We start from the raw sequence: 17,759 nt of genomic DNA on the forward strand, positions 1-17,759 counted from the left end.
AACGGTCTTTGTTTTAAACGCATACATTAATTATACATAATTTTATAATCCTTTATTAAGATTGTGCTGGAAACTCGAAACTCACCGCAGAACACGAGTGTAAATTGTCAAAATGTGATATCGAACATTGATTATAATAATTGTAAAATTTATAGGATACAAGTATCAAAAGCGCCTATCCCAGTAACTCGTCAACATTCCTCAAAGTGAATTTTCACGGAATCGCACTCTTAGTTACATCCGTGAAATTATTAATGAGAATGCCAACTTTTGTTGTTTCTATGTAAAACGTTGACTAATTCAATTAAAAAATAAGTGTACCTTCAGATTATTTTTACGAATATACCTGGATACAATGTGTATGTATGTGTAAATTTATGTATGAACTTATAGTTTTAGTAATTATATTAAAGTATCTATTACCGACGTCATTGCCGTTTCCTTTTCATATTTCATAACCTTATTTGAGTTCTAGGATCCGTTAAGCCAGGCTGTAATTTCATGACGATCGGTTGAGTGGTTTAATCAAACTGGGGTAACAGACATATACATTACGCAGAGATATATACAGAATTTGTTTCGCATTTATAACAATAAAAATTAGCAAAGAAGTATATATTATTAAAACTACTTTACTTTATGACTTTGTGGTAAGGCTTTGTGCAAACCCGCTTGGGAATGTAATCATAGCATATTCATCATTATTCCTATCACCAATGGGATCAATATTTCTTGAAGTACCAATGTCTGTGGGCAGTGGTGACCTTTATAGTATTAGTCGTACTTGTAGTATATAGTATAGCAATTGTATTGTTGAAAAAATAATACAATAATATTACACAATTGTTGATAATTTTGTTAATGTAATTCGTATGGAAATGAAGATTCTTAAACCATAAATTAAAACTCTTTTGTGAACAGCTTTATCCGTTCGTTATGTGAAATACTTTGACTTTAACCCTTTTCCTGCGTATCACATATGATTCAACCTTATTGTATTACCCTATTGTATGAATAATAAATAAATAAATAAATAGAATTATTAGTATTTTTTTAAATACATTTTTATATGAAGATTTACAATGTGTATTAAGTTTAAAAAAAATATGTTGCATCTAATTGCAACTGGTCAGATGTGTGAAGGTGTAGATTGGCGAGTCACTATTAGGAATATTTGAATAGGTAAAAAGTAGTCATTTGCCTATTTCTAAATTAAATTGTCCTTGAGTGGTTGATACATATAATATTTGACAGCAATAATTCGTATATAGTACTTTTCAGTAATAATTAGTAAGTATATTTACTATAAGCAACTAAACAAGGATTCAGAACTAATAATAATTATATAGTCACAAAAAATAATTAAGCCTTTCCTCGTATATCCAATGTAATTTTACTTATCACATCTGAAGTAACTATTCTAGATATCCATTTGTGTCACGGTCATTTTCACAAACAATATGTAATTCATATTCATTCCTAATCCAGGTCCCAGACTATCTCTGTATCAAATTTCATTACAATCAGTTGAGTGGCTTAGTCGTTATGTGGAGCCAAACAGACAGACCGAGTCACAATTATATTATTAGTTTAATAAAATAAGACGAAATAATAAGTTAAAAGCCACAGAATCCCAAAGCTTTGATACGTTCGGTATCTATAAAATCATTCGGAATTCGACAGCTATTTATCGCCCGAGATTGATTGCCTAAAGATAAATCGTTCGAAGCACTCTTTCCAAATTGTCCGAACTTGATTGCAAATGGCTTATTTTGTTTTACTTGTCTTTCTTTTCATTAACGAGAATTTGTGTCCTTGTTTGTTAACGACATTTGTTACTATCAAACATTACTTATTACAAGTAGTTATTATGAAGACTTAAAAGAATTGTTAATTTATTTTAGAGCTGTGATGACGCTTGGTATTCAAGTGTAACGAAATAATAAGTTTACAGATTTTGTAGACATTGATTTTACATAGCGAATAAAAATGAGAGCAAAATGTGCAATTGCCGATTGAGTGTGATTTTCCAATACTTAAAATCAGTTGTTAATTTTTGTGTATTGGCTATCGAAAGGAAAATCACTGTAAATAAAAATAAAATCTTAATAAATATGCTATTTGTTTCCCTAGATTCTTACTATTCTACAGCTTTTATAATAATATTTGTTTTAATATCGTTTTTAAGAATATCATTTCAATTCTCACAATGGTTTTTAAAAAATATTCTAACTAAAAATAGACCCATATTCTGTATTGCTGTGTTCCGGTTTGAAGGGTGAGATAGCCAGTATAATTACAGACACTGGGAATTGATTAGATACCAAGGCTCGCATCGCATTGACTGTAATAAGTGTTTTATAGTACTTGCAATGCCAATGTTACGGAACAAAAGGGATCACTTAGAACTTACCATGTATTTAGCAATAGCTAGACGGACTTTTTAATATAAATGAAAAATAAATAAATGTGTTAATATTATGACTGCTAATTTGTCTTTGATCTCGTATTTTGGGGTATAAAAATAATGATATCGAATTCGTACAACTTAATTCATTTCCGCATTCATACGCATAATAGCTTGATAAAGACCTAGTTAAGTTTTCATAGCTGTATCTTTAGAGGGAATCCAATGAAAAGAAGATTATATAAGGAACATTTCAAGCATTGGCTTTATTGTACAACCTTTGCTATTTTGTTCCTCAAATTACAACACAACTACAACAGATTAATATTTTGATAATAGACAGAGACGTGCGGTGTATTATTTTATTAAAATTATTAGTGAGACGTTACAAACCATCACATGTTTTACGATAGTAATCGAGTTTGACGGATTAACTTGTTTTCTGAGGCACGAATGGGTTGAGAACGCGAATAAAAGGCAATTTATGTCAATCAGATAATAAATCATATCTTAATATTTCTTTTTAATGAAATTGTGACTTTAATATTTTAAATTTGAATTTTGTTCTAAACGATATAGTTAGTCTAGAATTTAGCATATTTATTTAATGATCACAAACGTATCGGTCGTGTAAGAAATATTATCCAATTCTTATATTACACCAATGTGCTACAAACGTTGGAAGCTAAGCTAAGCTATGTTATGTCCCTTGTGCCTGTATTTACACTGTCTCACAAACCCTTTAAACAGGAACACATCAATACTAAGCATTGCTGTTTGGTGGTAGAATATCTGAGTTGTTGGTACCTACTCAGACATATTTGCTCAAAGTCCTACCATCATTTCATTTTCAGCTTGATTTTTTTGCGATTTGATATCATTTTTCAAATTAGTAATATGAATGTTTATGTTGAAAATGCATTAAAGCACTTCTTCATAAAATAAAAAAAAAAATAGAATTTTTATTTACTTTTATGTTACTAATTTATTAATTAATAAAAATATATCGTGATATGAAAATTCGATCAATCCTTTATTGAAATGGAAAATCAGCTTCATTAATAATATCATCGAAAGTAAAAGTAAGGTAGCAAATATATTTAATAAGGAATGTCATGTAGGTAATTCGAGAAAGAGAATACGAAACGAACGAGAAAATATCATTTTATATTCATAGGTCGATAAACTTAATGAATATTAATTTAATTTCTCGTTAATAAATATCACTAATTCCATATTCGTCGGAACGCTACTGTGGCCGACTTCGGATTAAATGACATCTAACAGAATACTGTTTTATCACTAACCATAATCAAGAAAATATACACACATTGACACGAAAAAATCCTAATAACTATACACGCACACACTTAAACGATTCACCTGTTGCTATGGTTGTGTTGTGAGGCTCTGCTGCTCCGGCGCAGGTTGTAAGTCTCCCCACTATTATCAAATTTAATATAGTCGTCTCTTTTTTCCTGCTACTTTAAAACGAGATGGCAGATCAAACGTGTTTACGTCATGAAATGAGCGTCGGTAAAGCGATTCAACTGTTTTATCGACTATACAACTGGATCAACGGTCTTTCCTCGCTCATATCGCGACGAACTTAGTTTTAACTTACCACCGTAGCATAACGATTGCTTTATACAATTTAACGGACGGTTTTTCTGCAATGTTGTGTTTAACACGTCACAATTAGATTAAGGTATCGTGTTTATGTTTAAAGTGACAGGTTTTTTAGTTACATAGTGTTGTTTTGAACGCACGGTATAGTTTGTGCTAATTTAGGCTTTCATCTTAGTGAATGCTGGCTTAAATCACGCCATGTACCTCTGTGCACCGTAAGTTCGTTAGTGGTTGTGTTCGAATTTGTGGTGGAGATAAAGTTTTACACGTTGTACTCTGTACAACTGTGGTGTTGTGAATAGTGTTCAATAAAGGATTGTCACATACACTTCAGCATAAAACAGGGTATGTAGTATTTGGTTCATAACAACTTTCTAAGCAGTTTCTCGAAGTTGATATACGGCCTTTTACAAGCAACCTCTTTGCTTATTGCTATGTTATTTTATAGGAAGAGAGGTTTTATTGATAAATATTATGTATTAAAAACTAACGGTATGGATATTTTGGAATCCTTTTCGTGAATAACTACCTGCGTTCATTTAAAGCGAATTGTGCTCTTTGAAATTCCTTTTGTGTTTTTTTTTGTCTCCTTTTGTATACTAAAGGTAATTCTTAAAAGGTTTCAGAATATCTCTAAAGTTCAACGACCGACGTTAACGTAACTTGATGTTATAAATCGTAAGAACAATCGCTTACAACTTTACTATTACTGTATTAATGACTGACTTGCGAAGGCCACAAAATAAAAAAAAAAATAAAACCTTAAAAAAATGACATATTTCATTCTGTAATGTTATTTATCCTAAAAAGAACATCAACGCGTCACACACATAACCTGTGTTAAAAACAGGACTACGTTAAACTTAATGGACTGAAATACGTTCATATAAGTATAATATAAACAATTCCTTAAGCTTACAAGTAGGTGTCATTTAAAAAATATATATAGCTTGTACACAAATTTATCTTCTAATAGTTTGCGATTATTTTACTTCATAACTTTGACAAGCGTGTGTTACAACAAACAGAATATAGGTACAAAGTTATGATCATAGCTTAGAGTTTCTTCAACTCCATTAAAATCCATACAACCAAATATTTCGGATAGTAGATTAACAAATACATCGAAGTTTTCAAGTATTCTCCAAAGACTTCACTTGCAACTTCAAATATTTACCTATGAGATTGAATATTGAAGATTAAGCGTTGTTCCCTAAATGTAATTACCACAAGGGATTAAATTAACACAAGGTATTTAAGCATCACACATTTCTTCCACTAAAGTTAAATGTTAATTTCGACATATAAATTGGTCGTATTGAAAGTGTTGTTTCCGTATTTAGTGTTAGAAATATGTAAAGTACATAAAAGCCTGGCTGATTATAAGTATATTATATTTTATGACAAGTTGTGTCATGATTCATTTCGTTGCTAATAAAGATTCATTTATAAATAAAAGTACCTATTACATTTTCAAATGCTATTCACTTTTCGATATATAGGTATTTGAGGCTCATTTTATTCAAATAGAAATTAAGTGTAAGTATTTAAAAAGTACTTCTCTGTAGTAGTAAAATAGCTACAGACATGTGTTCTATAAGTAATAAATCATAACGCTTTTTTTTAATTTTTCCGTTTGAAATCTGATATCGCTTAGATAAGAAATCCATTCCGTTTCCATCAATCTCGCGAGAATTCTTTACAGCTCAGCACATTTTGCGGATTCCTTTAATTAGAGACAGGTAATCCGAGAATAGGGCGGCCATGACATTTGTATCTCGAGAGACTTGCGGTTTCAGGGCTGCGAGAATGGTTTTTGTGTTAATTAACATTATTCCGCTCTCTACGACATTACACCTTGTATTACATACTGAGGTAGCTTTAACTACGAAATTCGACAAAATTACTTCAGGTAATATTCCAAAGTCATCAAATTTGAGTTATCATTCGATTGAACAATAAAGTTTTTCTTATAAATATTTATTATTCATTCAATAGTGAACATCTAAGGATATCATTAAAGAATTCTTTAAAAAAATATAATTAAAAACATCTTCTTTTACCGTAAAAAAATCTAGTAACCAAAAATCCGCTAATGTTTCAAATAAAAAAGATTTGAATGATAAAAAACATTCACTAAATAGCCCTTAGTTCGAACATGTAAGCAATTGAAAGTTCGAAGGAGGAAAACTCATGCCTTCGGCGAATCGACCCCGTAGCCCTGTCGCTATTTAACTGGTAATAGCGTTGCTACACGATATTGCTATCCTTGCAAATCAGCTGCTATTGGAAAATGGATAAAATAGTACTAGCTACGAAGTTATACCTATAGTCTATATAGTATATTATACGTATAGTCTACCTTTATTTATTCTTAAAAAATATTGTTCATATTGAAACTTTTGTATCTTAGAATATTTTTTAAATTTAAAATCAATATTTCAATTCAAATAGAGTTCATGAGGTTTCGTCTGAACACGCTCTTAGATATTCTTGACGATGATACTGGCCCGTGTGGAATCTCGTGAAAGTTGGCCAACGCGTAAGATCAAGTGGATGAGTCGAAGAACGAGTTTAGTGAATCGGCAAGTGTCAAAACGAGTCGATTTTTATAGGAAATGGCAATGAATGAATGAGCTATTAGGACCAGTATTTTTGAATACTTTTAAATGGTTACGAAGTTTTTGGAACTGGATTGATAGTAATTAGTATGATTATTATTATAGTTTTTAGTAATTTATTCATACATATTATTTTTGCTTTTTTTTGTAATAATATGATAATGAAAATTTAAGTTAGGGAATTATTATGTACTGATATAATATATTTTTTCCTTATTCATTAAAAAACTTCTGAGTACCGAAAATTACTACATGAACATTGTAAAACTTTATCTGAGCTCGGTCTTCTCTTTATATATTGTACTATCAATCACAAACTTTTTTAAATTATTTGTTTCGGATTACCTTTACGAATAAGACTGTCATTGTCGATACAAGGAATAAAATTATAAGATCTCAATAGGTATGTTCCAAACTTAAACAAATTGTTAAGATAATAAGTACTGTTATGCTTTAAAACTTTATTGATTTTGTTCTCTCGACTGTACCGATCAGTCTCCTTCGTGTCTTCTCCATCCTACGTGTCATTTGCGATAATCGCTGTACACAACTAAAAGCTATTAAAGTAAGAAACTGTCAAAATGGTAAAACGACTTTTATATTGAAACAATTAGTATTACTGTCTTCAAACAAATATAACCCGACAGAAAGTCACAATCTACTGTGCTACATACAAATGATAAGGTTAATATTATTTGGAATACACATACGGTAGTAATAAAGTTATTTGCGGTTCTTGCTTATCGGCTTCGAAGTAAGATTGTGTTTTTATTCGTAACTCGTTAGGCCCTACACACACTTCGCACGTGCGGCACTTTTTGAGGTTCATTTGGCTTATCATATATATTCCTTTATGAAGAGATGGTATTTCCTAAATTCTTTGTTCATTTTTTCGTTAATAAAATTATTTCGTTATCATTTTGTTGTATACAATTTCTTTTTTTATTTTTATACTTGATACAATTTCTTTTTTTATTGGTACAAAATTGTTTATATTGTTATTATATTTTGACTGCATCGCTGATGTCGCTAAGTTCGAGGTGCTGGGTTCAAATCATAAGTAAATCATTTCTCAATAGCAACACTGAGTTTTGTTACAATGTCATGTCTGGGAATATTATATTTACAGCATTAACAGTACATCATAGTTTTTACCCTATCCTTTTTAATGAGCAAAATGATATCCACCATTTAGCAATTAAATTATAGCATTATTTATAAATTTTAACAAGGTTATTGCACTCGAGCAGGAGTTTTAGAACTTATTCTAACACGCTGATTCAATACGCCTTGTATACATATGCGGCAGAATTCAGCCTAACACATACAGGTTCTCGCGCAGTTTTCTTCCTCAATTCAATCGTCAGTTAAGTTTCACGTGCTCTAAAACACTAATTAATCAATAATTTGTTCTAACATACGATAAACGATTCGTATCCGTTGCTGTGAATAACGTTTTGTTCCTTCTATTTATATTCAAATAGAAAAAATCTCCCATGCGATTCCTCTCACGTGCTATTGTGAATTGTTTCAACCTAATGGCTACATTTAATTGTTGAGGTATTGTTATGGCCATCACGATCCCACAATGGTCCGCCAACAATGGCTCTCGAAGACGTTGAATGTAGTGAAAAGTTATCAGAAAGAAACGACTGACGTTTTAGATTGAAGAATAGAAATATATATGCCTTATCGGGAATCAAAGCGGGATTGATCTTTTCTTTGATTTTACTATTTGCAAACGTGCATATGATTTAAAATATAGATAAACATGATACGTGTATTGTAGAAAGTAAAACTGCGAATTAACGGATAACCAGCTATTTTGAATATTACTTCGTAAATTTGATGATATTACTTTAAAAAATTCTGTAAATAATATATAAAATTTTGTTACTTATAAAGATGGCATAACTCCGTTCCGTTCTCCTTAATAAGGGTCGCTAAGGTTGGAGAAAAAAATAATGGTAGCCAATTTACTCTTGATAAATTTAGGCAAATTGGTTGGTAAATCCAAAGGCCGTGAAATGCTTCGTAGTTATTGACTTTAAGTAAGCGATAAGTACAAAGAAGTTTAATAAAATGTTTATTACTTATAGTAATTGGAAATTATGTAATACATATACCGCACTTTAGCCTTAAACTGATTTTATAAGCTTCATATTATGTTATCTAAATGTATTTTCTTCTTTTTACTGAACTATTTATTGGGTTATTTAGTAGATATACTTAGAAGTATTTATGTACAAATAAATTATAACATGAAGCATTAGCGTAATGTAAATATTTTACATATGTCTTTTATAGATCTAGGTATAAATTTTATTACAATAAACAAATGTATTGGTACATGGACGCAATCCCTAATTTAAATATTAAAGTAATCTCTGAAAAACAACGTTATTAAGTAAACGAGTTTGAACAATTCTTTTGTTAAATAACCATGACATCTGCTGGATTCATTAGTGTTTACCCGACTCGTTACTTTATCAGGCCAATGGCCTTAATTCCTTAAAGGAAACGTCTAGTATATTCTAGCAATTTATGCATGTAACAAAGTTTCTTAAGCAAACTCAGCGACTAAACATTAGATTATCTTCAATTAGCCCGTATTCGGTTGTGTGAACGGAAACTGTTAGTAGGTCCACGCGATTTGAGGTCACATTACGTAAAGTAACGCATTCACGCACCGAAACTAGTTTTGAGAGTACATGCCATAGACCCATAAAATAAATAAGGTTACAACCTCAGCAGTAAATCTTATTAAATCTATTATGAGCTTGGGATCAACAGACGAATATGTTTCACAGGTGAATATGTTATTTTTATTTTCCGTTTATTAGACGCAGGACGGGTTACTATTAGTTACGTAGGTATTTATTAACTTTCTCGTTATATAAATTTCGGGAGCTTAATTTAAATGTGATAGCGTTCCTTAATATCTTATGTAGATTGTATTCGTTTATTTGACACAATCAGTTAATCAGATTTATACTGTTTTAACATTTAGTTAAAATACAGCCATAGTTTATTTTTCTTGTTTACTTTTATATAAAACAGTGCAGATTTATTATTGCGTTTGTTAAACGGACGCTTGCTTTCACGTTTATACATGTAATATTACTCTTTATTTTGTAATCAGGAATAACATTTTCACTGTATGTATACAGATACCATATTTAAAAAAAATATATTAAAGAAATTTCAACCTTCGCCATTGACCAGTTAGTTACTAGTAACTTTAAATTTCTGTAAATACTACAACAATTTAATATCTATTGTTTGTTCATTAAACCTACAAATATCTCAAAAAAACATAGTATTTAACCCGAACATAAAATATTCTTACAATGTAGTTCGATTAATATTAAATAAATATTGATGTATACACATATAAATAAATAGACACAGCTGGTGTGCTATGTAACAAAATTCTTAACAAAACGCCTTATTGGGCAGTCACTGTTTATTGACATGCATTTCAAACAGAAAATGTAACGAAGTTGTCAAACAAGTAACCTTAAACGTGACGAAAGATGCACCCTCTAGTCAGACCGTGGTACGTGCCACGATCTACACCTGACATTTTTTTCGGACTGAAATACCGTGTCTTTGTCCATTATTAATTGCATTCCATTGGGTTACATTTAATAGACAGGTGTTGGATATTATACAGATGCATTGTAACAGCTGATTAGTGTTATTGTAATGAATATTATCAATTATAATCTTAGTCAATTCTCTCATAAATTATTATACTGAGCTCGTTCAACTTTTGACATTTTGGAGATTATTTTATTATTACATAACATTTTTTTATAAACAGAACTTATTATTTGAGATAAGTGAACCAGCTGGATACGGAACATGAATCTTCCGAACAAGATTATATAACATTTGACTTACTTTATTTGTGATTAAAATACATCCGTGCTCTGTAGTGAACATCGTTACTAACTACAGGCATAAGGGACATATACATCTGAGTTCCCAAGGTTGGTGGCGTAATGGCGATGTAAGGTATGGTTAATATTTCTGTCGGCGCCGAATCTATGTCTAAAGGTGACCACTAACCTTGTGGTGGGCTATTTGCCTGTCCGCCTACCTATAATAAATAAGATTTTTAGTAGATTTAATTAAGATGTTTTCTAACATTCGATATCACAAGAGGAATTTCAAATTAGAAAAAAAAAAACATTAAAAGAATTCCGTTCTTCATGTTACTTGAAAAAGATTCGTGTTTAATATGACGTGATCTTTACTGCTGTAAATTATCATTGCGTGTACAATACAACAGAGTACGTAATTGTTATTATCATAACAAAGTGTAAAAATATCTTTTATGTTTATCTTTACACAATTATTTTGTTTATTTGTTCACGTGCATTTATTGACAGTTGAGTCGCGTGCGGAAATACGTGAGTCATGCTCTACCGTGAGGTTCCCTAATCGCAAGTCGCATGTTGGGCTCTTTAAAAACGAAAGCGTTTACATTAACGCTATTCATTGAAAAGTATGAAACAATAACGAGAAAGAGAAACGTAAGCAACACGCAATGGAAAACACACATTCGGTATGCGTTGTTATATTAAAACGGTGTGTTATCCCCAGTCGATCACAAATTGTAGGGCTGCGGTTAGACATGTGAATACCTTTTGGACGTGAACACATTACGCTATCGACATTCGTGCGGTTGAATCACGCGAAAGTGTAATCAAAGCTTTAGCTGTCAGTATTTCAGAGAATTTGAAATTTGGTACATGTAAAGGAGAAAATATGTTCTCATATTTTGAACAATATCAACTTTCTTCAAGTTTCTTTTCCGTATTAAAGTTAACGGAGGGCTATTTACATATGTACATGTGAATTTATGCACAGACTTAAATGAGGTTGAATTTTATACGAAAAGTTACCGCTTGTCTTAAGATAACGATTTATATCAGCATTTGTAATGACATTTATTTCGGAAAACGAATTTTGCATTGGAAATTAACCTGCTTGAAATTATTTTAAAAACTTTAATGAATCATATGCTAACGATAGTATTATAATTTTGTGACGGCTTATGTTGTTTGTATTTCGTTTGTGATTCTATTAAATACTTACTACAATGTAGTTTTGCCATACAAATATATTTTTTCCGGGAAAGAGTGGGACCCACCGCGGATTGTGCAAGCGAAATTCCAACAAAAGCGATTTTATGCAATTACGCTTAACTTGCTGGAGTTATTACTAAGAGAGCGGTCACGGTGCGGGTAATGTTCGCTCAGTCACGAGCCTCTCAGACTTAAAACCAGGACGTTTTGTATTTTTTAGAACTATTACCTTCGCACCCTTGGGGTAATTTGGGCGCTTGTATGTATTAGTCAAGACATTGTAGTCTGTAACAAATATATAATGTACCTAAACTTTTTAATTTATCAGAATTCCTAAGCGTACAAATTAAGTTTTAAAGGTTCGAACATCGGTTATTGTACTACAAAGGAAACAAAGTTAATTCTATTTCAGTGATAAAAACGGAAATATTAGTTATTTACTAAAATATAACGTAAACGCGGCGACCTCTAATAAATGTTATAAGTGTAAGCAATGAGAGTAATGATCATTAATAACGTAATGAAAACTGACGTAAATAAATTAGAAAAAATTGATTCTTTATTCGTACTAGATGTACATATATTTTTTGTTTCTAAATAATATTACAGCTCACTTTTAATCTCCTTGAGTGCTTCATTTAATGAAGTAAATATGTAAAGGAAAAGATGCATTGCAAGCTGCCTTCTTATTGTATCTTCCTCATGCCAATAATTACATCAATAAAGCCGACAATATACTTTTGTTTTCTTTGCGATGTTTATTTACTTTTGTAATTAGATTATTTTCTTTTACTTGATCATAATTAAAATAAGCCAAATAATATATTAATTTGTTAATACGTCTAGGAAGCCACTTGCTATAAACCATGAAATTCAACCCAAAAAGAACAATCTCGAACGATTCCGGTTACTATAATATAAATTGTCTTAAAAACAATAAGTACTTGAATGACGCCGGATGCCTGCACGTAGCGTCGATGCACGGCGTTATCGTCTTACTTTCCACTGGATGTATGTATCGTCAGGTATTTTATATGGATATAGGTACGAGTAGTGCGTTTTATCAAAGCTTTTGTAGTTGACAAGTATGAGGTAGGTACAAATGTAAATATAAGAATATGACCGTATCGTATACATCCTTTGTTTATACTTTTTATATTTTTTATCGTTAATTAGACAAATTATTATACTTATAATAGAAAAAAAAATTATGTATTTTTTTAGTTGCATAAAAATTACCAGCTTTACCTGTGAATGCTCTTAATAGGGCGATTAGTTAAGTGACTTAATCTTTTAATTTAGGTAAATAATGACATAAAACGAGAAGACAGTGATGAACTAATGACCGTGAATAAACAATAATAATCGTAATATATATATATTAATTAAACCAATACAAAGTATTTTATTACGATTAATTATGCTTGCATTTTATATGTGTGTTTACCTTTAATAAATTACGTGTATTTAATAGAAAATTTCATTTAACGAGTAGAAAATCAGCTTTAAGAAGAGTCGCTTGGCCGTTTTAAATAGTTACATACGTACATAAATTCAATCAGTTTTAGTGATGTTCCTCTCACACTAGTGCTAATTTTATTATCCTATCTTAAACATACGGCTTTATACGTCTCAAGTGATAATATAATTAAAGCCGTAATGTACAATTTGATGTACTGTGTAGTAGCAAATAGCATAATCTAACACTTCTTGTATACGATTAATGTAAATACACTATCTATGGCCAGATTATATAAATATAATCTTTTTTATTTTTTTTTTATTTAAAAATTGAACACTATTTTATTTTAGTGTAAATATCATACAATAAAACCTTTTTGACTCGGTTCAAAATATAAAGAAGTTTTATTAAGTCTGCTTGAGTTTCTCTGTTAGAGGACCATCCGCCTAACCTTATCTCGGCTCTCATTTGTAAACTGCTGCTACTGCTTCAAAGGATCTTTAGAGCAAGAATACTATTCAATGGAATACAAATTTGCAAGTAACTTAATCAAAGCTCCAATGAATTTTGCGAAAGAAAGTCGTCAATTCATCTTAAATTATAATAATTTAAGAGAAAATTTTAGTAATAATTTAATCAAAACACAATAGGGCCGAGTTAATAAAATTTACCGTTTCCTTATTTAACAATGGATATGTAAAGGGAGTGTTACGGCAGTTGGTTCATAAAGTACAGAGCATTGTTCCACCGGAACTCCGCGTCGTGGTCCCGGGCTCCAGTGACGTCACGGCGCCACCTCACCTTCCGGATTTACTATATTCGCTGAATAGTTTTACTTTTGCACTTTTATTTTTAAATGGCATAAATCAGAACAAAATTATTATATGGTAGAATTAAATACAGCGCTATTTTACATTTGTATATTGCAATTTTTTTTTTTTATTTATATAAATAAACGTCAAGATTTTCGTGCAGTATATGCAATCCAATTCCATCTGATTAATATACATATATATTATCATTTAAGTTTTAGAAAAGACTACTCATTTACTTCCCAGTTCATCTCGTTAGAAGCTACATTCCGAACTGGTGGTAACTTTAAATTTAATGTTATGTCGTAAAATGGTGATTGAGATGAGCTTAGAGCCTATTTATATAAAGTATGTTGAATGAATGGTAAGTTTTTGTAAGAAAATAATTAGATTATTGAAATATTGTGTGTTTATTACGTTATACTATAATATAAACATATCAACTATTGTTTAGGCGAGAGGGGCAGGAGTAAACGGTGAAAAGCAAGATCAAGAATTACTATAAAATTTTAGTCAAAATATTTGATTAATAAAATTAAAAAGAAAACCACTATAATGTAATTTGTTTTGAACGTACACACATCGGATGTTTAACTAAATTTGAACTAATTTACAGTTATTCCAGTCATAACAGACATTGTTATACCGGAACTTTGCGTCGTGGTTAAAATTCAAAGTCCCAGTGACGTCACGCTTATGAGCTGCCCACCTCGTATTTCTGCTTCCATATGATTATAAAGTTCAGTTTTAGTTAGTTGTTATTTAAATTAAAATCATTATTACTTTTGTGCTATTTTCGGTTGTATTCCTCTTTATTGTTAAAGTAAAAGTGGGCTATATGCAGTAACATAGATTAACATAGATAACATAGATAGTATTGATATTAATATCTAAAAGTAGTTGATGGTATGTATTGTAATGCTTATTTTTTGCTAGGAATTATTTTATATTGAAAGTCTAGTTGTCAAATACCTTCACACATATTTCAACAACTACAATACGAAGTTGGCGAAATAATCTGTGCTATCTTGGCATAAATAAAAGCCACATTTAAAAAAAAATACACAGTTTCAACTCAATTGGATCACAGACAAACGTAAAAGATAAGTTTTTACAAATATAAGCACCAATTTTTATAAACAGGAGAACTTTTGTTAAGTTTTCGTAATGTTACGGGTATTTTATATCTTATTTTCTATTTATCTTATTGGTTGTTTTATCTCAAACATAAGTAATACACAACTGTACTTTTCTTAAGTAGATATTTTCATTTTCTTTCAAATAAGATCTCTTTCAACTAAGTGTACAGAACTGTTCACTTATCGTCAGTAGTTTCGACTCTACGCTGTTACCTGACTAAGCGTGTTCTTTTATTTATATAATGTCTCGCACACAGTTCTTACAGAAGTGAAGTGCATTCCATCGAAGAATTCCGGTATACGAAGACCAGGTTGGTTATCTTCGGTTCATAACCAGTGAAACCAGAAAATCATAAATTTTAAGACTTCTTACATTTTTTTATTTAAAATTACTTATTAGTATGTATGGGACAAATCTTGCGACTGAATTTTGAACCAGTTCCCATAAGTTTGAGTTCCTGAAATTTTACGTGCACTTTTATTTTCGTTGTAGTTATGTATACAATGTATTTATACTTATTTTAATTTCGTTCTTGAAAGTAAATAATTCCGAAGCATAACCTATAAAGCCTAATTGCTTCAGAAAATTAGCATTCAAACATCTCAAATAAAAATATTGCAGTGAAATTCTGCTTTGATATTTTACTCTTGTAGCGCCTAGAACCTTCTCTTAAAAAATATGTCGCATAATGATTTATAGCATTTGCACATTCACACTAAACTTCAACTAAAACTAGCGACCCGCACATTTCCGGAGGTCAGTTCCCGTTGAAGTGGCCTAGTGTGGTATGCAGGCTTTGCGACTCAAACTATAGCTTTACTCAAACTGGAACTAATTTTGACTTTGGTGTGTATATATATATATATATATTTATTTCATTTTATTGCCCAACTTAATTTTAATATACCTACAATGCTTTATATAGACAATTTACTTAATGGTTAGTGTTTGTTTATGTAAACATATGTATTCCAAGAGGTTTTTTATCACAATATTATCTTAGAACAATAAATAGAGTTATTGTTTTAAGTCCAACCTTCGTATCACGAAAAGCGATTCATAAATAAACACTCGCTGATACGTACGTAGGTGTAAGATGATCTCGAGGGAGGATTTTCGAGGCATCGCAAATATTCAAGCCCTTTGTTCGAAAGGAAGCCTTATATGGCGAGGAACGCATCCTACTTTATGATATGAAATCAGCAAAAACTATAACAAAAAATATTCGTCTTCCGATTGCTTGTATATTTGTGATTTTTAAGTTTCCCATGAATATTAAATTAAGAATTTAGTTGAATTAATTGATGGGTGTGACTTTATTTTGCTGGGATGCTTTTGGGATGCCTAATTTTCATTGAGCTTCATTTTATACACAGATATACATTTGATTTTTAGTGCTTATAATTTAACATAAGTAATAGGGTAAAGAGTATTATTATTATGAGATATGTACATAATACGTCTTATATTGAAAAGCGAAGTACTCTTATGTTGGATAATATTCCATGTTCTACTCTAAACAAAAGACGATAACTTTGCGCAACAAAAGTTCTGTTACTATTGGTTATTTTGTTAGAAACACTGGAAACAAGATAAACTAAGTTTCTGACACTGCAAAGTCAATACATCCTACGTGGGGCCTAGTATACTGTTATAATTAGATCTGGCAGACATCTTGACACTACTTGCTACTTAATAACCTTAGAAATTATATAAAAATATATCGTAAATATGATGAAGATAACAATAAAGAGGCGTAAAATTAGTAAATAAGTGTATTGATTTTTTTTATGGCATTGGTTAGCGAACGAGCATATGGGCCACCTGATGGTAAGTGGTCACCACCGCCCATAGACAAAGGCGCTGTAAGAAATATTAACCATTCCTTACATCACCTATGCGCCACCAACCTCGGGAACTAAGATGGTATGTCCCTTGTGCCTGTGATTACACTGGCTCACTCACCCTTCTAACCGGAACACAACAATACAGTGTACTGTTATTTGGCGGTAGAATATCTGATGAGTGGGTGGTACCTACCCAGATGGGCTTGCACAGAGCACTACCACCAGGTAAATTTTTAAAAGATTTATATGTTATTTTTCAAATTTCAGTAATAACGAATATGTATTAAAATGTAATTACTAATTGTCATTCCGATTCTTCTTGATACATAATATAATCTACTTCATACTACTATACATATACTATGTCATCATTTTAAAATGGTGATTCAAAAGTGAAATACTATATTGAGATATTTTTATTCGACTAATATTGTTTTTTCTAGCGGAAATTTATAACAGTTTTTAAGAATAAAACATACATTATTGTAGAACTAATCTCTATCATATATACGTTGTACAAGACAGCTTAGTGTTCTAGAAGTTTCCTTGGATTCAGCGTGGATTTACTCGTCACTTCTCGGAACATCTAGCGCTTGAAGTGCTTACAGTATTAAATACCAACAGACGTTGCAACTACATAGATATTATTATTATCAAGTTTTTATGTCGATTGAACAATTTGACTTGGATTAATATCTGGGTGATAATGGCACCAAAGTTTTTATAATACACTAACTGTCCGTCT

The 17,759-nt window shown here is 30.9% G+C and overlaps 1 protein-coding gene across 2 annotated transcripts in view; it reads left to right on the plus strand.

Annotated features, from left to right (window-relative positions):
- Nucleotides 1-17,759, plus strand: part of LOC125068642 (apoptosis-stimulating of p53 protein 1) — a 237,704-nt gene that overhangs the window by 67,359 nt on the left and 152,586 nt on the right. Inside the window, exon 1 of one of the 2 annotated variants that reach the window (XM_047677899.1) lies at nucleotides 4,026-4,381. The exons of the other annotated variant lie outside the window; for it this stretch is intronic. The gene's annotated coding sequence lies outside the window, so the exon portion shown is untranslated. Of the gene's footprint in view, nucleotides 1-4,025; nucleotides 4,382-17,759 lie in introns of those variants that run through there. 2 annotated transcript variants of the gene reach the window in all.

This window comes from Vanessa atalanta, chromosome 14, assembly GCF_905147765.1.
Source record: "Vanessa atalanta chromosome 14, ilVanAtal1.2, whole genome shotgun sequence".
Lineage (NCBI taxonomy): Eukaryota > Metazoa > Arthropoda > Insecta > Lepidoptera > Nymphalidae > Vanessa > Vanessa atalanta.